A 25172-nucleotide genomic window follows, 5' to 3' on the forward strand; every position below is an offset into this window, starting at 1 on the left:
GTATTAACAAACACCTCATGCTAACGAAACTCCCTCAGGCATTACATAAATAGCAAATGGAAACAGGTGGACATTTCCTCTTTGTTTACACTGTTTGTGCTTGTGAGGAGGGTGAAATGTGGTGTGTGTGTGTGTGTGTGTGTGTTGTGTTGTTTATGCTGTGGAAGAAGCATTCATGGTGCTACCCCTTGTGGTGCAGCCTCTTTCCTAACTACCACATACACACCAGTCTCTAGAGACCAATAGATTCGCAGTGTGTGTGCGTGAGAACTGCCTTAAAAGACTCATACAACCCACACAATGGCACCACAATCGAGCTACCTGCTATCACAGTCGGAGCTGAGTGAGGGGAGCTAAAGTGTGCAGATGAAAGAATGAGAAAAGGGGGTCTGGCAATAAATGCAGCTGAAGGGAAAAAACAGCATTATTTAAAAGTGTTGCTGCACAAGGGAAAAAAAGTGTGATGTATTTTTATGTTCCAGAAATGAAGAAAATAAAAACAAGCAAATTCAGGGGATGAGAGAAAAATGCTGGTAGTACAGGAGTAGATGGAGATTGACAGTGAAAACTGGCAGGAGTGCGGTTGTTTACAAGACAGAGAGGTATTCAGTTAAATGGTGGTGGAATGCAAATAGGAAGGAACAGGAGAAGAAATTAGCGGTGGAGAGGCAACGCTGATGCTGTACTTAGCTAAATCTTGCTGGCCATTAGATTAGCAGGAAATCTAATGGCAGTGATCTGTACAAATGTTAGTTTATAAAGCACACTGATGATTTGGCAAAGGCCAAACTGCACATCCAGACCAACATCGGATCACAAGCAGAAGCGTACACTCGGCCGCGCGTACACGTGCATTGCTTGCTAACGTTGTTAAATCCTTTCCTTTCTACGCAGAAGTTTGTCCTTGTAGGAGTACATGCTGCTCCTCCCTGTTCTGCTGCTCAGCCCCTCCCACCTGTGTCTAAACTCACTGCCAGAAAAGAGAGAAATAGAGAAGGAGAAGAAAGAAGATCACATTTCCCAGAGTCAATGTTGCATAGGTGATATAGGAATCTGGCAGCCGACTATCAGTAATAAGCATCTACCAGCCTAGCCTGCACCAAGCACATCAACAGCCTCCTCCCCGACATTAAGTATTGATTTCTGACAGACAGGACTTGTGATTGCCAACGTAGATCTGCCACTGTGTTTGTCTCCCCTGACTTGTGTGATACCTGTCATGTATGTGGAGGCATTTGCATGCTTGTGCTGTCAGGGTGATTGCTACATCTCTTATTGATGGAGCTGTTGACTGCGAGTAAATTGAAAAAAATAAATAAATGCTCGCACAGTGGAAATGTGTTATTGACTGGGGCCATAAAGTAAAGTATATCCCTGCAGTTCCGGAGACGTGAATTGCCATGCACGCCTACTGGGCCCTGGCTTCTAGCTAAATAAAAGAGTCGCTGTGACACTGTGTGAATTATATTCTGTTTTAATGGGGTGCACTTCATATTTAATGTTTCATAATAGGCACATTTGTATGCAAAAACAAATAACTAAACTCCCTATGCATTAGCGTGTTTAAGTATGACAACATCCATCTATCCATCCTCTTCTGCTTATCCATTTCAGGGTAACAGTGGGGGGTCTGGTTCCTATCCAGATGTTATAGGATAACAGGTTTCCAGTCTATCGCAGTGCTAACACAGAGACGGATGGCCTCACATGCACACACATGGCCAATTTAGATTGGCCAATTACCCTAACACGCATGGGTTTGGTGAGGTGAAATTACTTGTCTGGGCGTGCCACTGCATCAGGCAATAAACGTGACATATTTTACGTTGGCATGAAATATATATTTTTGTTTAAAAAGAGACAGCCAAAATGAAAAGAGAATCAATGTGGTACCCAGAAATGACACAATAAACAAGGAACTGGAGAGCTGACTGCCATTTAGATCATCCATCTTTGTACTGGAAATGGAAATGCACAAGGCTGTGCAACAGCTTAAAATTTACTCGTGCACTCTTTTTTCTGATGTCCTCGCTGCCATGCTGTCAAGTTTATAGCGATAATGGTGGGTGGCAGATTCACCATAAAAAGAAAGATGCAACTTTTAGAGCAACAAATCCCTTTGTGCTGTTGGTAGAAAATCTCAACAGATTTTTTTAGTTTTTTTTGTTTAAACAGTTACGTAATATTGTCCTGGAAGTCTTGAGGTTAATAGATGTCCAAAGCAAAGAGTAATTACCTTCGCCGCCGTAGAACTAGTTTGTTCCGGTATTAAAAGCGTAATGCTAGAAGGACAATCAGAAAGGGCAGACTTATTCCAAAGCCATTTTTTTTTATCATGTGTAGGACCTCCCATACTATAACCAGAAATAACATTTGTTCAATTCAATTCAATTCAATTTTATTTATATAGCGCCAAATCCCAACAACAGTTGCCTCAAGGCACTTTATATTGTAAGGTAGACCCTACAATAATACATACAGAGAAAAAAACCCAACAATCATATGACCCCCTATGAGCAAGCACTTTGGCGACTGGGAAGAAAAAACTCCTTTTTAACAGGAAGTAGAGCTGGGCGATAGAACGATAACGATATGTATCGCGATATAACTTTTACTCGATAGAGAAATTAAGCTATCGCGATAGACCTCGCCGCTCTTGTCCTCAAAAAAAAAAAAAAAAAAAAAAAAGGTCAGCCAATCCAAATTAAGTAGCGCAGAGCCGAACCAATCACAGCCGCAGCGTCACGTCGCGTGACTTGTTACGTACAGCACAAGTGCCAAGCCGCACGTGTGTTTGTTTGGGAAGCAGCCAGCGGGTAATGGAGGAAATGAGTGTGCCTACTAGAAAAATCAACCGAGCGTGACCGAAGAGAAAACAGATGATGGTTCCAATGCCGGAGAGATTGTCGAACGGAAGAGCCATAGAAGCTCCGTAGTGTGAAGGTATTTCGGCTATTTCAAGTCTGACAAAAAACAGAGTAGCGTGCACTGTAAATTGTGCCGAAAGCAAGTCTGGAAATACAATAAACTGGTGCATGCGTCACACTGTGCGCCACGTTATTGTTTCGGTGAAATGAATTTCTACAATACTGTTACTGTTAATTCTACTCTCTGCAGTGTTTAAATGCTTACATGTACACACAGTTACTGTCCGTCCACACATACGACTCGGTTCTGCTTCTATGCCCCAGCTTTGTTTACTTTTTCCCACCGAGGCTTCTAGACTTCTGATTGGCCAACGTTTCTGCACGGTTAGGAATCTAGCGCCACCTGCTGCTTTGGCATGTTCATAGCAGCGTTTTCCTTCATTTCTGCCTTTATGTGTGGACGGGATTATTTTTTAAAACGAAAACGGAAAATCTCCGTTTTCAAAAATACCCGTGTACGTGTGGACGTAGCCTCAGTCTCTGACTGGAAGCGCTAATTCGTCATTCGGCTTTTGTCAGACTAAAGTAACTGTTAAAACTGTTTGAAAAGCTCAGCTATACAACAAGGAGAGATTGAGAATTTCCTTTTAGTTCTCAGTTTATTTGATATTGACAAAAGTTAGTCAGTTTTGTCTGTTCTTCTGTAAAACAAACTAAGATTTATTTTTAGAATTAATATTTTGTTTCTAAGTGGAATTGACAATTTAGTCTGTTTTGTTTGTTCTATTTTGAAACTTAAACGCTTTAGCGGCTGCCTTTTGTGTAGTTTGCAATATTTGCCTTTATTTATCTGAAAAAGTCTCATGTTCCTTAAGTACATCTACCCTGTTGAACTTATTATGGGAAATAAATATTTAAATAAAAACAAGCTGCTGATTATTTCACATTTTACTTGTGAGCAACGGCACATTTAAATCTTACAAATATAGTTATTTGGCTTATATCGTGATAGATATCGTTATCGCCTGAAATGAAAAAAACATATCGTGACATGAAAAAATCTCATATCGCCCAGCTCTAACAGGAAGAAACCTCCGGCAGAACCAGGCTCAGGGAGGGGCGGGGCCATCTGCTGCGACCGGTTGGGGTGCCTTATTAAAGGCATTTTGCTGATTGCTGTATCTGATTCCAAAGAGTTCCTGAGAATTCTTATTTGGCAGCTCTTCTGCTAATTTCCTATGATGGACAAACGTCCTCAGAAACTCAAATCCAGATAATTTTAGCGGAGCATGATCTGAAGAAAGTCTGTTTTCAAACCACATCTTCAATTTTTTGTTTAGCATGTTTAATAGCCATAATTTTGCGTCATTTCTCTATGCTGGGTAATAGCTAACAAAAAGTAGTGTGTTATATATTGTTTCGATAATGTTCTGATTTTAATGATTTAAAATAAACGTTTTAAAAAGTGCTTCTGAGACTGACGGGGAATTGCTGTTATGTAACGTTTGTGTGTGCGTGAATGTGTGAAAGTGACTTGTAAGCCACACAGTACATGAAGGTCAGAATTATTCAATAGTCTAGCCTGCTTTTGAGAGATGCACTGCTTGCATATCAATGAGAAATATTCTCCTCCTGCATATCTCAACATTTCTTCATGTTTGCAAGATGCTTAATGGAGGAGACACCTAATTTCATGCCTCTGGTCAAGCATCCATTGTGTGTCTCATAATTTTCCTCTCAAATTTGATCTTTTTTTTTTCTTGCCATGAAGGGAGCCTTGCAGTGCCACTGACTCATTTAACCAGTGATTTTCCACTTAGTTATTCATCAGAATTCTTTCTGCTGATTAAAGTGCATCAATCAGGCTGTAGATTTGTGATATCTGTGGAATTTTGTTTTTTAAAAAGCCCAGGGTGACACTTGTAGCCTTTGTGAAGCCTTCAGCTGCACATACGAGCAGGGCAACTCACATTTTTTAGACAAAGAAGAAGGGAATTTAATCAAACATGCAATGTTGTGTTTAATTGAAGTGGGAAAATTAAAGCTAAGAAGGCAGAAACTGTGTATTTATTTACTGTATTGTGGTTTTAGTGGGTGTAATTTATTGTTATTATACAGTTTTGATAATCTGTTCTGTATGAACTGATATTTCCCAGTTTCCTTCTCATTCAGTTGATAAACACCATCATAAGGACTCAAGGTGCTGGTTCTGCTTTATTTCAGATTCAGATTTTTTTTTTAATAATACGATAGATATATTAATCGGTGCCAATATATAGATAGTTGTACCGCAAATTACAAGTGAAATTATGTAATTGTTACATAAGCATGATAATTTGAACATTCAAAGTTAAAAATGTGCTGCAGTGGCTTGTAAAAAATGACAAATGAGCTAAATATGCACAAGTCTGAGTGTTAAACATGAACGACGTCAGTTGTCACACTGGCTTGATCATCCTGAAGTCTCCATGTGAGCTTTTTGTCTATTTATTTCAAGAATCACAACTTTGTCTGGTTTGAGAGCATGACAAAGCGAAAGAGGATGTATAGCTGGAAAATGTTTTCTCTTCACTTTAAAAAGCAGAAGCTGAAAGTTGAGCATTCAGCTAGAAAAAGTGTCAACTTGGCTGTAATTTTGCATGAATGTTTTTGAGTGAGAGAGAGAGGGGGGGGGGGCAAAGAGAAACCAAGACATCTGTGAGGTAATGCCTCATAAAATGTTGTCTGTCCCTGTCTGGCTTTATTTTGGAGGCACGGGGGATGCTGGATCGAGTGTGTGCGTCCGCAGCTGCTTGAAAAGAGCCTGTAACAGACAGCTGAGACTGAATTGAAAGGACAGTGACCAGTAAAAATTTGCATGCCTCAAGGCAACTGATGTGATATTTTGCAGGCTTGGGTCAGACGAGTGATTTGCATGCTTGCATCATGCTGACTCAGCACCTAAAGGGAAAGAGAAAAAGCCAGAGGGAGAAGCACTCATGGCAGCTCCTTGCTGCCATTGAACTCTTCTAAAAACAGCTCTGCATCACTTCTTTCCTCTTATCTTTTTATTGATGATTGATGTCTCGTGTGATAAATGTTTTTGCATGCAAACTGAAAAGAATGCTGAAAAACTGAGACAATGCTGTGATTTCATCTGTGTTTTTGTTTTTTCTTTTGGTAACTCTGCTTCAGAAATAAAGCTCAACCTGTGTCCCATTTGTGCTTTCTGCCCTTAACCACTCGGCTAGAAAACGCATAAGCAAACACCCACAGCTTCACCTACGTTCTCTAACCCTTCAGTCAACCTATGTATTGATTCCTCACTGGATTTTCACTCAGTTTGAACAAAACTAAAAAAAAAATGACTCATTTCTCTGTGTCCATTGTTTTCCTCGTGAACTGGCAGTACACACCGAGATCGGCGTCCTTCAGGACGCCTCTGCATAGCTCCTGAACTCGATACACAAGGCTCAGCGAGTGGTGCAGAGCAGCCCGTCTTGTCATCTCTTACTCGAGATGAGTTGGGCTCCAGCTTCGGTTCCGTCGATGCTCAACACCTACAACTGCTTTGATGAGTAGAATTAGTTATGTGACACTTCAGGGCTAATCATTTTGGCATGGCACATGCATTTTATAGTTGCCAGTAGAATTTCTGTGTCATTAACCCCTCTATATTTTAAGTATATATAACATGGAACTTGGACAATTATGGTAAATTGTGAAGACGTATACACTGAGCAGTGTTTCTTTTCTTTTTTTTTTGAGAATATTTTATTGGCAATTTGTTTATGTATTTCCTCTTCCTGCCCATTTGTGTCGGATCATAGCGGTTCCTTCTTCTTGTGGCTTTGAGTGTAAATTAACAACTGAAAGACATCACTGAGTTGCTAAGCAACTTAGACACCCTATTAACCTCATTGTACATCTCTGACTACATTTCAGATGAATGTAAGGAAAAATGCTGTATAAACAGAAAGATACCACTTTGTATGCAGTGCAGCATAGTACACAGTACATAGTGGCTTGTTCTTAGGCTACATCAAGTTGCCAGTTTATAATATTTAGACTACATTCATTTATATGAATCTACACATATATATTAGAGTTGCATATTTAAGTAAACACACTAACAATAAATGTTGACGTTGTGGAGCTGACCTTTTGAAGTTTTTACCGGCAGCAACCGTGAAGGAACTGTATGACAACTGATCAGTAAACAATCAACATAACCTCCCCAAATGAAGCACAGTAATTAATAAAATGTAGGTATGAGCTCATGCACAGAAACAAGTAAGGTGATCACTAAACTGTTACATAACAGCATTAATATTTACAGCAATGTCTTAATTTAATAATGCACACTGAAACTGGCAACTGCATATATAGCAAATACTGTATAAAGTGAAGGTCAAGAATTTATTAAATTATTTAATGTGAATTTTTTTTAAAGATATGTTCATAATTGTATCTAAAAGAATCGGTGGATTAGTCTCTACACTGCTGCTCAGTTTATTTTCTTGCCTTGGCAGAAAAGCCATTAGTTTGGCTCACAAGTGTTGTAATTAATAAATCTTTTGGCCTAAGTGTGACAACACTGTTTATTTTATTAGTTGCTCTTTTAATATCCTGCTTTAACAGGAAGGGAGCAGATTTTAAAATACGTCACAGTCATGTAAGAGAAGTCACAGCAAATGGGTTATTCCCTTTTCGAACTTTCTCTTCGAGATAAAACCAAATATTAAAGCATTAAATTTTTTATGCTATGTTTCTTAGAGTGAGTTTGACAAAAGGTTTCTTTTTATTAAGGATTAAATTATCTTAAATATTTAGCAGGCCTCTGTTTCTTGCTGTGCATGCTTAAACTGTATATACAGTCTCACAATATTTATGAAAGATAAAAATGTTATGCAAGCTTCCTAGTGTGCACAGAGCATGCAACTTTTTATGAATTCATACAGTCGTAGACTAAATTTTAAACAAAACCTCTCATCGCTATTTTTTTAAACTTCTGTCTTGCAAGGCTAGTTAGCATTTATTTACATTTGACTTTCCTCCTGAATGTTTTTTCCTGGGCTTTCCCTGTGTCAGGGTTCCTGGGTCGGTGACCCAGTATTTTCAGTTCACGTTCTCTGTTTATCTTCTGCCTGTTCCACTTCCTGTTTTATTGTGTTAGCCTTGGTCCATGTGCATTATGTTCCGTCCTCTTCCCGTTTATCATTAGTTCATTATGTTCAGCTGTGTACTCACCAGGTTCTAATCTCTCATCACTCAGCCTGTGTATTTATGTCCCTCAGTTCAACCAGTCCAATGTCGTGTCATTGATGTTATTGTGATGTTGTCTCTCCGTCTGTATGTTCAGTTAGTCAGTCAGTGCTTCAGTCAGTCGTCCAGCCAGCCAGCCATTTTCTCCCTTTGTTCTGTTCATCCACTCCTTATAATAAATCGTCACCTACCTGCGAGTCCTGCGTTTGGGTTCCTTCTTCCTCGCCTCCACCCAACCGCTGACACCCTGTTAGACTGGTCTGTGTTAGACTAATTGCAAAACATGGGTTCAAATTCCCGTCACATATCCTGTATCATAATTTTTTTTATCTTTTTTTATTTATAGATTCTGGAAAAGCAACATGTCAGTGTCCCTCCATTTTTAACTTCATCATTTTATTTACATGCTGACAGTATGCTGAACACCATATGGTTACTTTCTGTATTTGGTAAATCTTGTTTCATTTTCCAGCAAATATCTTCCCATTTATCACTGGAAAACTTGTCAATCCAGTTGTTCAGTCTGACGTCACTAGCCGTGTCTGGGTCTAAACTCCGCTGCAGCTCCATATATCAAACGATCACTATGGCATTACTGAGAGTTGAAAAACTGTCTAAAGTCTTTCATCTTTAATAAAATGATCAGCGTTCTGCTCTACCAGGTGTAACAATTGAGTTTAACATCCAGGCATCCATGAAAACGGAATTTATGACATTTAACGGAGTTAGAAGTTAGCAGGAAGTTAGCTCGCTAGCTTCTATCTAAATACAATATAGCGTGTCCTGACTGCGGGGTTTTGGAAACAAATTAAAACGTACAGCTCTGTTATCACTTCCAGCATAAATGAAGACAGAAAACTAAACAGCAGTGACGTTTGTAGGGTTACTGAAGTTGGGCTAGCTGGTATATAATGATGTGCTACGTGACCGCTAGCGACACAGCTATGTTAGCATAATATAAACAAGCTAACTTTTTTTCCACTCGATAAAAGTTATCGTGAGTGTTCTCGGTGGTCAGGAACAAATGTAATCGCATGGCAGGATGCTGTAAAAGGACCAAACTTCAGCCAGGAGAACAACTGAGATAATCCATCCACAATACGAGGTTAGTCATTCATATACTGCTGCATGGGCTGTGCTGTAGTTACTTCCTAAGGTTTTAAAAACTGAGCTTCAATAAATGATTAGCGGTAATAAAAGCCGAGGGAGGTCAACAGTGATCACTGACTGTTTTAGGAGCTTTTTGAGATCAAATAGAAGAAAATACATGACATTAAACATGTTAACAACACAAAAGCCATATTAAACGCAGACTACTTTAGACCCGGAAGTAGGATTCGTCGCGTCATCACTGAACAACCGGATAGTGTAAGAATCTGGATGCAGCTATGTAAGCACCCCTAAGGTAGGCCTTTCAGTTACTTATACTCAAGAAATTGGCAGTCAGTTGTAATCATGGTTCATACTTCGTCAACTTTGACATCACTTCACACTTGTAGCTCATGAAAAAAATCAAATCTGTGTTTGATGGGGAGGAGTTCTGCAATTACACCCTGCTGTGCTCTACTGAAAAACATGGATTAAATATACATATGCATGTGGTATTTTCATTTTTCATTGAAAGTGAATACTGAATCTTCTTTTCTCAGTTCTGCTTCAACATTATGTTTGCTCACTGATGCCATTCTTCAGGATTATGCACCTGGCTGTTTCTTCTATCAGCCTAGTGTTTGATCAGATTAGTTGTGGCGCATTTGTATTGTGTGGTGCATGCATGTTTGCAAGTGTCTTTGTTTGCTGTGTGCGACTGTCCTTCAGGTCGCTCACAGCGCAAAAAGAGGACAAACAGTAAGAACAGATAAACAGAGGCACAAGCAAAGGAAGGTCCGGGCATACACCTCTACCACATAGTAAAACTCTCAGTGTTATCACTTTGCTGCACTGTTATAATTGTATTAAATCCCTCCTGCACACTAAGCCTATACAGTGGAGTAGTGCAGAGCTGGCTGTTGTCCCTAATAAATGTAGTAAATCAGCCAGGATGCTCAAGGATGCAACACGCTAAATCACAATAAGCTCTTTGTGCAGGAAGTGACAAAGGAGCTTCCACTTGCACGGCCCAGTGATTGAAGGCCTTCTGGTAAACTGAACAGGCAATAACAAAAAAAGACAAATGATGGTCATATTTAGCTCCTGCTGAGGATGAGGCATACTGCAGATGCAGTTGTTTAGACCTGGAAAAGAGATGAAAGTAAGAAAGACAAAACATAAGGCGAAGTCGGGTAGAAAGGCAAAGTGCCCCATAGGACCCACATTGTGTATGACGGTCTGGTGCACTGACGTCAAACGGTGTGGAGTTCAATAAACTAGAGAAGATTGGTCGTTTCAGTGTGATGCTGTCAGCCCCTAAACCATGCAGTGTAAGAGTATTGATTTTTCAAGCTCACCTAGGAATTTCATTCACTTGCGTGTGTAAGCATACTGTAGATGTTGCGCAGATGTAATCTTCTCTCAGGGCAGAAAAATTGCTAGATCCTTCTGCTAAAACTTTATTCAGCTACAGCTTAGGATTTGTCACTTTAAGAAGATAATGTTTATGTGGATTAACTGTACTTTGTGGTGTGATTTTTCTCTCCTGCTGATTTTTTTTCTCTAACCTGCAACCCCCCAAAGTCCTTAACAGCTGCTCAAACCCTGGTTCCCCTCTCCACCCTAATATGTCAAAGCACCCACTGCAGAGGCTTTATTTACTGCTTTATTTTTTTATGTTGAAGGACTTAGGACACCTTACCCTTTCCTTAGTAATTAAACAAATGCACAATAAAAGCATCCTTGGAGAGATGTGAGTAATACTGGCGCTTTGGGTTTTTAAGTAAGACCTTCATCTTTGTTTATGAGCTGCTTTAAAATAGGGCTGTAGTTTCAAAGTCAGATTGTCAATTGGTGAGAAGCGCTAGCTTTCCAGGAATGATCCATTAATTCTGACAGCTGGAAGAGCTGAATAGATGCGAAAAACAACATGTTTTTTTACAGCTTTGAACTCATTCAGCTAAAGGGAGATTGCTATATCTGCCTTGTTAAAGAAGTTATTTATGTGGCTGCAGGTTTTTAAATGGTCATAGACTTAAGTGTAAACCTTAAACAGTTGTTTGCATATTACAGCTCAACAAAATAGTCAGGTATATGCTTGTCATCTCTGAGAGCTCTGTTTGTCGTTATCACTGTACTGTTAATAGTTGATTTTTATGTTTTTGTAAGAGTTTTTTTTCTGTTTAATTGGTTGAAGAGTAGATATGATATCAGTTGACAAAAATTGCTTGTTCACTGCAGATTTCATATTCTGTGTCTAAAGATAGCAAAGAGAATGGTGTGACAAAGCTGTGAAGTAGTCACTGAAGTGATGGACCAAAGATGAGATATACTTTTGTTTTGCAATAGATTCTGGGAAATTCCTTGTATTTCATGCAGAACCCCACCTTACCGATCCCTACTAAGCTAAGCTAACTAATGCTTCTGCTAGCTGCTGGCTCTGGGATTATAAGGTTTCTTGCGCTTTACAGAGAGCCATACAGCCAACTGCATCGAGAGAAAACTCTCTTTGTGAAACAGCCACTGTGCACCACTCACTTACAGTATCACACTGCTAGATGCTCTGTCCCTTTCAATACAGACTTCAGTTTTACTTATTCAGTAAGTTGCAAGGGAAGGTGGGATCTTCATACTGTGATACTTTAGCATTCAGAAGTCAGAACTCATACAAACACATGAGCTCAAAATTGAAGCCATTTCCTTTTCTAAAGACAAGAGAAGATGCTGAGCCATAAAGAGAAATATTTCCAATTTTCCGTTTTTGTGACCCATTAAACGCAATGATATTGTGGTCTCAATTTAGAGAAGGCCCACATCATTTAAACAACAGTTTATATGCCAAGCACGATATTCCCGTGATAAGATTAAACTGTGTGTGATTGTTTGGGGCCCGTTGCGTCCCCCATGTGTCAGGAAAAGAGGACAGTCTGAGAAAAATATGCTGATTGTAGACGAAAATACACAGAACGTGCTTCAGTTCAAGACAGTGGAATAGTTAACCATGTTTTTGTTACCCCTCTCTGATTAACCTTCACGTGACCTTTAGTAACAATAATACATCCTTTCCTGCGTTTATATAGATGCCTGTTATTAGTCTGTGCTTTAAAAAAAAAACACATCCTCATCAGATTCATCTTCCCTCCTTCTGTTCAGTTCTCTCCCAGGGAATCCTGACTTCCCCCCTCTTCTTCTCGGTAAAGTAAGGCCGTTACTAAAAATAGGAATTACAATTCTCCTGCTCGTCTCTATGCATATCACCCACCTTCTTTCCTCCTGATTCAAGAGACCTTCAGTTTTTTCACCTGTGATGTGCATCAGCCAGTCCATCACCAGTGCCATTCCACCAAGCTGGTTTCAGATTGGATTGTCCTCGCTGCAGAATTTCCAGGCAAACACAAAGGTCACCTTCAACCAGAGCTCCTCTGCAAAGTGGGCACATTGAACCACTCTCCTCACGTGTCCTGTACCCTCTCTTTACTGTGCATTTACACAAACATGCTCACTTCCTCCCATGTCCTAGATTTGTCTCCACTGCTGTGATAAAAAGCTTTTAAAACTGCCGTTCATCTTAGCGTCAACCCTGTTACCAGCGCTTAATATGTGTTGCTCATCATTCCAAGACATTCATTTTCTTAAATGAAAGCTGTAATTAAATGAGAGTACTCTTTGTCAGTGATAACTATATGGTTATATATGATGTAGAAAGATTTTAGTGATGTTTGTTTGCCTGTTTGTTACCAAATAAAATTTAATTAAAACCTGGTGGATGGTTGGAGTGTAATCAAACAAAGAATTGGGCTTGACAGTTGTGTTTTTCAAGCGCTCTTGCAGCTATTAGTGTGTGAATGTCTCCGCAGTGTTTTGTGTTGTAGCTGATGGAGGGCTGGTTCCTATTAGCTGCCTAAGATTATGTAGGTAGGTACCCACAGACAAGAGGCATGGACAGGAGACTGTCACAAGCCAGGATGCTGGTAGTGTATCATTTAGGTTTTGTGGCTCACTTGATCTTGATTCAGTGGCTCCTGCTGAAGCCTGATCAAATTGGGATCTGGGGATTTTGGAGGTCAGGTCTCTGCTTTGGGCTTTTTCCTGTGCCCTCATTTTCTGATCAGTTTTTATGGTGTGTTGGAAGGTAGAGGTCACTCGGTCTGCAACAATGTTGAGGTAGCATTAAGTTAAGCATTAAGTTTTAGTTGAGTCGGTTATATTTTATGTAATACATAATCATATCTGATATCCTCATCCTCAAGTATGATTAACTAAGTGCAATGGTGAATGATTATCAAAGTAGAAAGAAGGTGGCTCTTCATCCAGCAGATCAAAGATAAGCGGGTGTAGATTGCAAGCAATTTTTTCTTTACACTGGCCCTGGAACAGTCCATGAGTCGGTTTGCCAGCCTCTTGACGAGACAGAAGGAGCCTAGCCAAGGATCAGACTCACGGGGATTATTTATAGACTTGAGTGGGCTTCACGGACGCAGGCGTGGAATGTGTCAGAAAGAAAATGCATCATTGATCAAAGCTTGCTCAAAGACATCGTCTTATTTTTGCCAAATGCTGAGCAGAGATGGGGGATTGGGAAAAGAAACAACAGCGTTCACCAACGTCTCTATGTGTACTGGGCTATAGTAAGCTTGCTTGCTCCACTACCCACACAGAGTCCTCTGCACCTACACAGGTGACTGGACTTCACTGAACACATGCCAAATTTAGCCTCCTTATCCTCTATCTCTACTCCAGCATCTAAATAGCTTCTCAGCTCTGGATGTTTAAAATACATACATGGTGGGTGTTTGAATATTGAGTGCGCTGTACGTGGAGGCAGGTGTGTAACTGTGCGCTAATATGTGGGTTTAACAATGAAGTAAAGTGTGTTTGTGTAGGTGTACATGAGGAGGCGTAGAAGAAAAAAACAACCTCGTAGGCGTCGGTTATGGATTGCACATCTTGTACCCCATGTGATTTCTTTTTCTAACATTTTTACCTCAGGAAGAGATGGAGGCTTACAGAATTGCTATCAAGGACAGGCTGCAGTGATGTGTGTTTATAGGTCCTTCTTTTTTAGTCTGCATATCACACTAAGGAACATCTTTCAGAGGACAGTGCATGATGCTATTCCCTCTTTATCCCCACCTCCTGCTTGTCCTGTTCGCGAATAGAAAAGAGGGGAAATGTCAGGTGAGGTGTAGGGAGTGAAACGGAGCAGAGTGTAGTAGAGGTGTCCTGTGCTGCTGCTGCTGCAGCACAGCTCGTTGCTGGCAGGAGGGGGCACTTTTCTCTCTCTGCCAGTCGCTGCAATGCAGATGGCAGTCAAGGTTATGCCTGTCCAACCACACCGACAGACTGAAGTATTGAGGATGCTCGTGCAGGAATTCCAAGAGATGACAATTAAGCTTTGGGAAACTTGTAGTTGTGTTGTTCTGTGATGGTTTTATTTGTAGCTTAAGATCCTTCATGCTCAGACTTGCAAATGTCGTAACAGATGTAACAGATGTTTCTTTGGCTGAGAGGCAATGTTTTGGTTCTTGTACACTTCACTAATATCTTTTATTTTCCTCTTTTTTGAAGGGTTGTAATATATGGCTTGTTGTCATTTCACAGGAGTATTGTATTTGAAGTAGAGGGTAAATACTGTGGACGTGGATAGCACGGGACTGGCAGCGTGACATTTGTTGTTAATCAGCCTCCTGCTCATCCTCAGCTTCCTCTGTCTGGGTGTGATAAACATGTCAGTCTCAGCCAAACTGCAACACTGAGTACCACAGACTGTATGTGGTCAGTGCTTTGGAAAAGTATGTTCAACATTTCTTTGGAAGTGGCCATGTTTAATACTATTGTATTTTAAAGCCACTCTAACATTCTCACTTCCTGTTCAAAGTGAACTGCAGTCTTACACGGACATGCTGAGAGAAAACAAAAGAGGATGGGCAAATTTCCACATCCTGTGTGCTTGTCTATGTGCGCATGTACCCAAAAAGAATTCCTCTGGGTTCCCCTTTTTCCTGCGCCTGAGGCTGAGGCAAACCAGTCACTGTGAACAGGTTTAAAACAGCTGCCTCTGTCAGATATTATTGAGGAAGTGATAGATCATTTTCCACAGGGTGGAAACATTTAGCACACCACTAGAATGACCTTAATTGTTTCCCAGTATCAATTTGATCTCTTTATTGATGCTGTATGAAGGGATATGTTTACCCAAAGAGCAGATTAAGACAAGATAAAAATGTATTGTGAGCCAAGAGATGCAATGATGATGACAGAAAGTGGAAACATGAACGATTGTTAGAGGTGAAAGGGCAAATGGTAGAAAAAAGGAGGAGACTGACAACAAGACCCAAGTGTTGAAAGGCTAATATCAACTAATATCCCTTTATTGCCCATTATCAGAAGTTAGTCAAACACACTTTCATGTCACACTCCCCTAAAGCCTTCACATCTCTGTCTCTACATCAACACAGCTTAGAACAATTGCCTGTGGCTGAAGACCATTTGGAGAAATGATAAAACACCATGGTAATGAACGTAATGAGAGGAACACTTTGGAATGAGACAAAACTGTTTAATTAAAGCAATAATGACCACAAGGGGGTATTAAACATAGTCAAATTTGACGTTGGTGGGTCTAATGTAGCGATTGCATGATGGGCTTGGCACACAGCTCTGTTTGTTAGCATACGGCTGTTGTGGGATTAATACCTTGCAAATCCCTTTGTGTTTTGTTTTTTTTGCTTCCATGATTTCATTATAATAAGATGACCCAGCTCTCCTTGAGCTGTGCAGTTCTAGCAACCTTTGAATTATTAGGAAAATAATTAGCCTTGTGTATTTTATTCGAACACAGGATCCACTTCCCTAAAGAAGCACTGCACAAAATAAGATTCTTAACTTAAATCAGTTTGTTTTTCCATATAAAATCTGCTGTCGTGATCTTAAATGCACAGGAAGTTACTAATCCAAGCCTAAGATGAAAGCATTAAACTATTCGCTAAACAAAAACAAGGCAAATACGAGTAAATCTCCCCTGTCCTTTCAGTATAATGCGATCAGAGAATAGTTGCTCTGCTATGAGGATATCTGGGAAATAATTCTTTAAAGTTGTTCACATTTTTCTATCACTGTCACTTCAGTGTGCAGAGATCAATTTGGATGCATGAGGAGATAACAAATTTAATTTGTGCATAGTCTTTTAAATATTAGAACCCTGTTCTCCATTGGCACATTCTATTCTGGGACACTCAGACACATTAGTTAAATGGGGGCAATGTGCTCAACAGAGGAGGTGCAAGATAAAAATTGTGAACATGAGCTGAAAAAAAGCCTTCAAACATGCTCTGCTAAACAAGATAAAACTGTGGAGTGGATGCTTGCCTGGTGATGTTAGAGAATCCAGTGGCAGTTAACTGGAGCAATTATCCCCTCAATTCCCACGCACCCCACCGCCCTCACCAGACACAAGGATTATTCTATTGTTTTACACAGCTTCCATGAAATTACAAACATAACCTTACTTAATCACTCGGGACATTGAATTTCTACTTGGACTTGCCCGAAACAACTAATCTAGGCTTCTAGTAAGCATCCTAGTCCAGTAGTCCCCAACCTTTTATGCGCCACAAACCAGTTTAATGTCAGACAATATTTTCACAGACCGGCCTTTAAGGTGTTACGGATAAATACAACAAAATAAAATGATGCAACCAAGAGAAAAACTGTGGTATTTTGTAAATATGATAATAAACGTGAATTCGCTGTGTAATTGTGTAAGTTTATTAGCAGCGTCCTCCTGAAATGCACTAACAACATTAAGAGTAACATCCTCTTCTCTGCCCCTTAATGCTCTCTGGTTACTATGGTAACGCGTAAATATTTCTTTCAAAATAAGACACACAACTACATCATGGGAAAAGACCCAGGGAAACCGAGTTAATGATAAAAACCCTGAAAACCATAAATTTCATACCCGAGCCTCAGCTCTCGCGGCCCGGCACCAAAGGACTCACGGACTGGTACCGGTCCATGGCGCATGGCTTGGGGACCGCCGCCCTAGTCAGTTGGCTGAAGCAACTCAGCTAGTTTCTTTTGCGTAAAGAGTAGCAGCTCTACACTAAAGCCATCCCGTATAGCCAAGCTTCTCACCCACTAACCTAATCTCGAAGGGAGACTCCAGACACCCTTCAGAGGCAGCTTGCATCCACCGTCTCATTCTTTTAGTCAATACAAAGAGTTCATGGCCAAGGTGAGATTGGCAACGTAGCTTGACCAGTCTGAGACTTGGAACTGGTCCACAATCTGGACAGACTTAAGGGATCCTATGCTGAAATAGCTCCTGGGATCACTCAGACACATAAACTCCTTCACCATGATAAGGTGGTGATTTATGGAGGACCTTTCTCTCACTTTATGCCTATACCTGAATATCCTGAACAGAGATGTGAAATATGCTGTGCACAAAATAAATATGTGCACCTTCTAAAATGGTTTTACAAATTAATATATAAATAAATTTATTAGAATTGGTCAAACTGATTATTCAGAGTTGTGATTGACAGTGACTTGCACAGTGTGATAAAGTGTTCACCAAATCCACAGCAAAATCCTTGAACGTTATACTGTACACGTCTATGGTCTTGCTATACATGTTCAAGGATTCAGATATGATAAGTGATAATGGTATGATAAGGAAAAGAGACACATCACATGCTCTGTGACTGAAGTATCTAGATGGCAGCAATTGGTGTGGTTTTTGTGGGGGGGCTTTTGTGGTGCCTGGCTCAATACCATTGACTTCTTCTTCTCTGTAGGCCAGTAATTAGTCAGACTGTTCGGTGGGCTCTGACTTGCTGAGAGTTCTCTGGGGGATTTCCACTTATTATCTGACCGTGAAGAAACTAAGCTTTACATTCCAGGCACAGCAAGTGTCAAACACAATGGACCACCTGGATGAAAATGTAAATTCATTTGTGGACTAGGACAAACACAAGTACGTCTGCACACAATCAATTCAGGCATCTCGCATTCCCTCGACCTTAAATTTTCTCGGCTATTCACACATTATGTTCGCGTTCTGCAAAACTCTCACTAAGATGGTGTAAGATGGTGTAAGCACTCGGCCACATTACCGATTACTGTGACAAACAGTGACGGGCCCGGCTTCTCTCTCTTTTTGACTCTCTTTCCCTTGTCTGTTTTTCTTCATTCTCTCCATCCCTTTCTCGCCTTTCCTATTTCCAAATCTGTATTCAATTCCAAGAGGGTTTATTGGCATGACAGATAACAATACCATGTTGCCAAGGCAAAATGTTACTCGCATTTTATTTATCTGTCAATCCCTGCCTTCCTATCTCCTTTCCTCCTATTAGGAGTCAGTTTTTCAGCTAGATTTAATTTGCCTTATTGGCGCTGAGGTTGCACAGTGTTGCCAAAACATCTAAACAAATTAAAGTTAACATTATCAAATCATCTTTCTTTCTCAATTTCTGTCAATTTCTACTTCCATCTCACTTGCACTGTCTTAGCTTTGGCCCATTTTATCCCCTTTTCCCTTTTTTTCCCCCTGTGGATGTCTATAACAGAGGATAGAGTCTGTTAGAGGCTGAATGATGTCTGCCCTAAGCTCTGGATTCAGACGTCAGTTTAAATAACTATCTAGGATGTAGGGAAGGAGAAGGCACTGCGGTGCAGCCTACATCTGAGGAGGGGACTGACTGTGACCTCTCACCTACCTCATGCAAGCAGACCCATGCTCACTGGCTTATGAAATCCTGTGCGGTGAAAGTGCTCTTTGTTTTTTAACACCTAGTGCTTCCGCTGGGAACGGTGTTGCTCTTGCTGGTAGGGCTGCTCAATTAATCGAATTTTAATCACGATTACGATCTGGGCTTTCAACGATCATTAAAAATGACTGAGCCGATTATTAGCCCCTCCCTCATGATTTACTCTCGCGCTGCTCCATGTGGCAAATCAAGCGCACTGCTCTGCATTTCGAACACGCGTCACAACAATTAAGAGGACCCGAGGGAAGCTCGGAAAGCTAAGCAGAAGTTATTTGGAGAGGAGTGGACTGCCGTTGGTTGAAAAGAGAGGTAAAAAAAAAAAAAACTTAAGTGGTGTGGAAACATTATGGGTTCGCGGAGTCAGACGTGGATCAAGTAGACACAGTGTGTAAACTTTGCTATGGTGTCGTAGCTGCACCACAGAGCAACACTGCAAAGTTCACATTTTTCATTTATTTCTTATATTGCAAACATTTGCACTGTTATCAGTATTTGCACACTATTTTATATTATTTTTTAAAGTCATTATTCAATACATTGTTATTGTTAAACCTTTAAAGCCGGTCAGAGCAGCATGCTCGTTTTGTGTAACTATTTTTAAATCCCTGTAGAACCTGAATGCTAAGCTAGCACAATAAATTTTTTTCCATATGAAACCAGAGGAGTTGTACTTACATCTTATGCCATCAGCTTGTCCTCGGTCACGGTTTCCTTCCACATATAGCTTTGCAAAAATTGCACAAAAAGAGCTTGCAGGAACAAAAACATAATATTCCAGAAACACGCTTTGCCGATCCGATCAGCTCTTCTTAACACTTCCCACATTGAAAAAGACATCAACGTGAACTATCGCAAGTGACGTCATTTTTGCGGAAAATTTAGTTTTTTACTTGTAGGCCTTAGAACTCGAATTGCACTGCTGGAAATAGTTTATTTTGATGCACATGCACATTCTTTGCAAATTTGCATCATAGGATTGTTTTTTGTTTTTCCTGCAGTATATAAAAATTGCTGTATCTCCAAAATAAAACTATGAAGACACTCAAAATAAATTTCCTGTTGTTGTAAACTATTTTTTGCAACTTTTTTGTATTTAAAGTTTTGAGGGATAAACCTCTTAAATTTCTCCAAGTAGAAATATATGTAAAAACAAAAACGATTTTCAATTTTTTTGTAGTTTATTGCACTTTTTTGCAATTAATGTAGTTACTATGGACTTAATGCATACATATTATTAAAATATGGGCTATAACAGTTGTATTGATGTATAGCAACTTGAAATGCTCCCACAAATGGCACTACAGCATGTAAAAAAATAATATAAGCTCTGGCGGACGAAATAAATATCGTCAAATAATCGTGATCTCAATTTCAGTGAAAATAATCGTGATTATCATTTTTGCCATAATCGAGCAGCCCTACTTGCTGGACATAACTCACCGTTACACTATCACATTCATCTGTTAATATAGTTTCTGCTGGGATTGTCTAGAATAAAGACTGGAAATAAATGTGCCTTGTAACAAAGATGAATTTTGCCTAGTTACTCAGATTCACCCTAGGCACTTTGAAACAGTAAGCATGTGCCTTTGCGATACCTGCGATTGTGTTTGACATGTCAATGTGTGCGTTAGTTGTGTAATGTGGCTTGATCCTGCGGCTCGTTTTCTATGATCCTCAGGCACACATGCTGGCAAACAGAGCACACATACTGTGACTCACATGTTGGAGAGCACGTCATCAAGAGGGCTCTGCTCTGTTCTGTCTTCACTCCCCATTACCCACGCCCCCCTGTTGCCTATTTCGCGGATTCTCATTGCACACACACAAATGACACTGGAGCTCTGTAGGCGAGAAGAACTGAGCCATGCCTGACCACTTTCTGCAAACCTGTTTTAGAGTTGAGATATGATAGCCGTGAGTGGCAAACGGCCAGTACAGCCCTGGAGGAAGTAGGATAGTTGGAGGTTTGCTAGAATGGGGTGGAAGTGGGCCACATTAGTGAAAATGAGCAGTATGTCTAAAGTGTCATGGGAAGTCATGTGTTTAAAAACAGGATTAGCTGAGCTCCTAACCTTTTTGGTTATTTTTAGTGTTGCCAACCCAGTGATGGAGACAAGAACTGTTTTTGGTTTTGTGGGTTTTTTTTTCACCTGACACACTAGAGTGTTGTATTTTGGAGTGTGTGAGTATGTGTGGTAGCTAGGGCTGCCACGATTTGTCGACTAGTCACGATTACGTCGACTATCAAAATCGTCGACGACTGATTTAATAGTCGACGCGTCGTTTGAAACTTTGTACGATCACAAAAGACGCAGGAATAAGTGGCAGGATTTAAGAGTGTAATAACGGACTGAAACAGAAGATGGCAGCATTGCATGTACAAGGATGTCAGCTACCGTTAAACCCCGAAGAAGAAGAAGAAGCAGCTGTGTCCCAGAATTCATAGCGCGGCCCAGCGCAGTTTCCAACAATGGCGGCAGCTAGTTAGTTTTAATGTTACTCTTATTATTCTTTCTGGGTCACAAAATAAACGTTTAACATATTTTCAGGCGAGAATGTAGCTGTGTAAACCTCAAATATCTGCTCAGTTTATCAGGACACCACATATTTTCAAAAGCGCTCCGACGTTTTCGGAGACGTCTGTTACCCACTAGCTCGTTAGCGAGCCGGGGGCTAGGCTCACTAGCGCCGTGAGAACACCGGACTCCCTGCAAATCGTTTTCAAACCCACCGCCGTCTTTCGCTACTCAGGTTAAATATATATGAGTCACTTAGATAACTTAAAATGTTATTGTTTGGCTTTTTTTTTTAGTATTTTATTTGTTCCTGAGTAAATCAGTTTGTCTGAGATTAAAGTTATAGTTTTTACACAGCTGAATAAACGTCAAGCAGACAGCTGATTATCAGAAGTGTGAGATGCTCCAGAATATACTCCAGTGTCCTGTTATATTTTAGATAGCAAGGAGTTTATTAAACTTCACCGAAACAATCTGCAAATTTCATTAAAATTTAATAAACTATCATCTTGTCTTTATTTTTAGTTAGCACAGACCTTAAACACTTAAAGCTGTAAGCTAATGATAGTTATATAAGAGCAGATGCTGCTGGTGCAATAAGCTGTAGTTTTACGTCCAATGGATGATGATCTGATTAGTCGACTAATCGCAAAAATAATCGGTGACTAGTCGACTATCAAAATAATCGTTTGTGGCAGCCCTAGTGGTAGCAGTCAAGTGGTTCATGCCATCACACAAACAACTGGAGGAAGAGGACTTTTTAATTTTGCTTGAGCACACACACAAACACTCCAGTCTGTGGAGATAAAGGAGGAATTAATCTCTCTGATGATGTTGCTTTCCAGCTTCCACATCACAGTGGAAGAGTACAGAAAAGCAAAGGACTGTATAAATTTTATAGATTATATGCCATTACAAATATAAAGATTTAAAAGCTATGCAAAGACAGGAAGTCTATTAATATATTGCATCTATTGTACACAGCAGTACAGTCAAGGGTTATTGTTTTGATGTGAAGTATTCAATAGGGGACTGGAGTGTACAGGCAACCTGGGAGCCACGACTGTTGTTGCCTGGGAGAGCAGAGAGTTTTTTCCATTAATTGCCTCCCTGGAGTTATGTTCTGCAGTCACACTGCTTATGGTGCCCAGTGTCATAGTGTGAAAACAATGATAGGAGAAGGGAGAGAGCGTGACACACCACTGTCTTTCAGGGGGTGTGGAAACACTCATCTCACCCTTCCACCAGGAAGTATTTGACCAATACTCAAGTTGCTGGTGTTCCCACTGAGGTGTTGTAGACATGTGACTACTAACCATGTGGCATTAACTTGACACTTGTGACTGTGACAAAGCAATGTCAAGGTAATAGTGCTAAAGTCACTCAGGCCTAGAGATCAATCCGTGACCATTTGTTAACCAATGATCATGAGAGAAACATGGGTATTCCCCAAGCGGTTGCAAGTAGTTACTGGATGGTTGGTTGGTGGAAATCACTGGGAAAATGACTGCTAAAGGCTGAGTCACACAGCCCTACAGACTGATCAGTAAACTCCTGGCAACCATCTGTTGCTAGGGAAAAATTCATATTCGCCACCTGGTTAGCAAAAACATACTTGTGATAACTGCTTTGATCGTTTGTGTGGTTGTAATTTGAATGGAGGTGGTGGATTTGTCTGCAAACAGCAGCCAGCTACTCTCTGAGGTCTAGTAAAATTATGAAAAGTGCAACACAAACTGGGACTGTAGACCATTTACCTTCAAAGTAAAAGCTGTGCCATTTTGCAACATGTTGGCTACAGCACTTGTTTCCATTGCTCTTTTTTAGGTTTTGCTATTGCTTGGCTAGTAGTTGCAGACAAACATGAAAAACTACAGGCAACTGTGGCAATCTGTTAGCAACTAGCAACCAAATCAATTACCAGGAAGTTTCTGGTAAAGTAACTTGTTTGCAACCAGTTTCACCCATCCTAGCAACTGCTGGTTGTGTCACATGCAACAGGACAGACTACTTTCAAGCAATAGGCACATGATGTCACGTTAGAAACCTCAATAGAAAGGGGAATGTGGGAGCTGTGGAAGATTACCAAAATACCCCAACATCACCACCGCAGCAACAACAGGCAGTCAAGCATACACACATAAACACACACATACATAAAGAAACACAGGGCCAAAGGGGATCTGAGAAAATATGTGAATCAGAAATAAAAGAGCACAAGAAACAGTGAAAGAAGGTTTAAACTATTGTAAACAGGCAGTTCAAATCATTAAATTAACAAAATTATTTTCCATGAACTTTGTTATTCATGCATGTACTATTATATTATCATTTCCAACTAGTGTGTAATCATTTACTACCACACTACTAATCCTATGAAAAGCAGAATTGTTTTCAGTTGTGTTTTGCTGCTTAGCTTTGATTGAGAGGCAAAGAGAAACAGCATGCTGTCTTGTCTGGTTGTCCAGCTAATTGTAACAGCATGTTAATGAGACACTAGATTACCCTTATAGCCTTTGACCCTCTGTGGCTACATCACTTCCCTGAAGAAGGCCTGGAAATAATCAGACCTGAACAGATCTTCCCTCATAGAACCACTTGCTCAGTCTGCTTTCAGTCATATTCCCAATACCCCAGTTAATGTTCATGTCCATCTGGCTGATTTTGCAAATAGCTCATGAAGAGCAAACCAGAGGAGAGACCAACTGTCTTTCAGTCTGTTTTTTTAAAAATAGACTAGAGTGGTAGCTGTAATTTTCTGTCACATGAGGTGAAAGGACCGTGCTCGTCAAAATAAAGTGCATGGCATTTGGGTTGAAATGTGAGCTCTTGATTATGGCCTCCAGATTTATCTCCCACTTCTCCTATGATGGATGGGGCTGAATGATCTACTGGAGGAAATGAACACAAGACAAATAAGGATCTAAGGACAGAATCAACTCTTTGGCCCGTTTATCTCCTATGTGAAGTGGTTGATGAGCTCATATTACTCTGTAAAAGAATTTGGAGCTACGAACTGACCAAACAGCACTGTCTTACCCTTACAGTCTTGGCACGGGTCCATGCATTTCCATGTGCCTGTGGCTCTTGGCACTAGCTCTCACAGAAATTGCATGCAAGTGTATTTCAAGGGGAATAACACAAATACTAGCTTTATTTTAACACATTGCAAGCAACCTTTTTGACCTGGGTGGACCAGGCATGATTGGGCTAAAGCACACCATCTGGTAAGATCAGTAATCACTGACTAAACTTATCCAGGAGGTATTCTCAGAAGCACTGAAGAATTAAAGATTTTGACATTATGATATTGAGTGCTTATGTGTAGGACAATGAGATAGAGGTCATAAAACAAGGGCACAAGTGGAGTAATGATCATGTCATTTCTTCAGCTCTGCCTAAAATGGTGCTCATTAATCGTGATGAGTTGCTATGCATCATCTGCTTCTGGCTGTCAGGTGGAAGATGGATAATCCGGAGGTGTTTCACTGTGGCTAAAGTTGGACCATGCTTTGGGGAGATTTATCAGGCCTGTACAGGCAGTCACTGTCTTAGGTGTTAAGGGGATGCCCTGAGGGTGACTGTCCTTTCTGGCTTTCCAAAAAACAAAACAAAAAAAGATGAAGATACAAGAGACAAGGTCAGATTAAGTGGCTTTGGTTACATTTATCTTGTATTGG

General features: G+C 40.3%; 1 protein-coding gene across 2 annotated transcripts in view; it reads left to right on the top strand.

Annotated features, from left to right (window-relative positions):
- The window catches only part of plcl5 (phospholipase C like 5), a 70137-nt gene that overhangs the window by 17036 nt on the left and 27929 nt on the right, over window positions 1–25172 (top strand). The window contains exon 1 of one of the 2 annotated variants that reach the window (XM_076883352.1): window positions 19121–19282. The exons of the other annotated variant lie outside the window; for it this stretch is intronic. The gene's annotated coding sequence lies outside the window, so the exon portion shown is untranslated. Of the gene's footprint in view, window positions 1–19120; window positions 19283–25172 lie in introns of those variants that run through there. 2 annotated transcript variants of the gene reach the window in all.

Source organism: Maylandia zebra, linkage group LG4 (genome assembly GCF_041146795.1).
Source record: "Maylandia zebra isolate NMK-2024a linkage group LG4, Mzebra_GT3a, whole genome shotgun sequence".
Classification (NCBI taxonomy): Eukaryota; Metazoa; Chordata; class Actinopteri; order Cichliformes; family Cichlidae; genus Maylandia; species Maylandia zebra.